Genomic DNA, 1,520 nt, shown 5'->3' with positions numbered 1-1,520 from the left:
TCCCCTTGGGTAATTACTGTGTATGTTTCTTTTAGTTAATTTTTTTTTTAGTTTCTCTGTATAGCATTGCTACTTTTACATGTGTCTTTAAATTACACACACACACACACACACACACACACAGGTACGCACGTAGTTTCCCCTACTCTTAACATCTTATATTAGCAGGGCACAATTAGTGAACGAATGTTGATACATTGTGACTAACTAATGTTAACTCTCTGTGAGAAAGTTGTTTCATATAGTTTCTGCAATATCTTTACTTTTTTCACTCCATGGTGAATGTGATTGTTTCCTTGGTTGCACGTTCATTGCTTGTTTACAGATGTTCACTGATATTTGTGGGTTGGTATTGCACTCTGTGGTTTTCCAAACTTGCTATATTTATTCAGATTTCTTGCAGTTTTTATCTAAAGTCCTTTTGTGCTCAGGATCAGAGAAACACTCACACAGGCAGAGAAAGATATGGATATGAGAGTGTTTGTAGAGCAGAAAACTGGAGGCCGCCCAACTGTTCATCGTAGAAGAATGGATAAGGAGAGGATGACATGTGCACACAACAGAACGCCGTGTAGCAGCCAAGAGGAGTGAGATAGACCTACAAATAGCAACATCGCAAATGCAGAATGCTAGATGACAAAAGTAAGAAACAGAATGAGGGCCACAGCTTCGTCACTCTCTGCCACGGCTAATCACCCATCCTAAACTTACTGGTCTACAGAGCTGTTTATTAGCTCCACAGTTTGGGACGGGCTAAGCAGGGTAATTCTAGTCATCTCTCCGGGGCTCTCTTACGCCCTTGGAGTTGGATGGCAATTATATCTGCTCTTACTGGTGGTCTAAGATGGCTCACCCACCCAGCTGGCTCCTCATGCCTGAGAGGGGGGCCTCATGTCTGTAGCAACTAGCAGTGGAGAAGTCACCAGCAGTGAGAAAGAGAAAGCCCCAGTGCACAGGCATTATTAACCCTGTGCATGGGATTATGTCTGCTGATGTCCCATTGCCCAGAGAAAGTTCTGTGCCAACCCTGGAGTCAGAGACAAAGAGGGGTGCATGAGGGCCTGGGTGCGGCAAGTGTGTGGTTCCTGGGTGTCATGACTGCAGCAACCCATCACAATAGCACAATGCTTATCAAGGGCTGGACTTCATTGTCCTCACCCCAAATTCATATGGTGAAGCCCTAACCCCTAGCACTTCTGAATGTCATCATATATGGAGGTAAGGGTTTCAAAAAGGTAATCAAATTAAAATTAAGGATGGACTACGTACAGAACTTTTATCCCTTAACTGGCATCCGTATAAGAAGAGAAAATGTAAACCCATAGAGAAACACCCAGGGCATGCACAGACAGGGGAGGGGCCATGAGAGGACCCACTAGAAAGGCGACTGTCTACAGTCCAGGGAGAGAGGCTCGGGAGAGAGGCTCGGGAGACAGCCACCCTGCCAACACCTCAGGCTCGGACTTCCAGGCTCAAGAATGGGGGGAGAATGAACTTCTGTTTTTTTTTTTTTTTTTTTT

The sequence above is a fragment of the Otolemur garnettii genome, unplaced genomic scaffold (assembly GCF_000181295.1).
Source record: "Otolemur garnettii isolate 467f Iridium unplaced genomic scaffold, OtoGar3 scaffold00029, whole genome shotgun sequence".
NCBI classification, from domain to species: Eukaryota; Metazoa; Chordata; class Mammalia; order Primates; family Galagidae; genus Otolemur; species Otolemur garnettii.
This window is presented reverse-complemented; position numbering follows the sequence as displayed.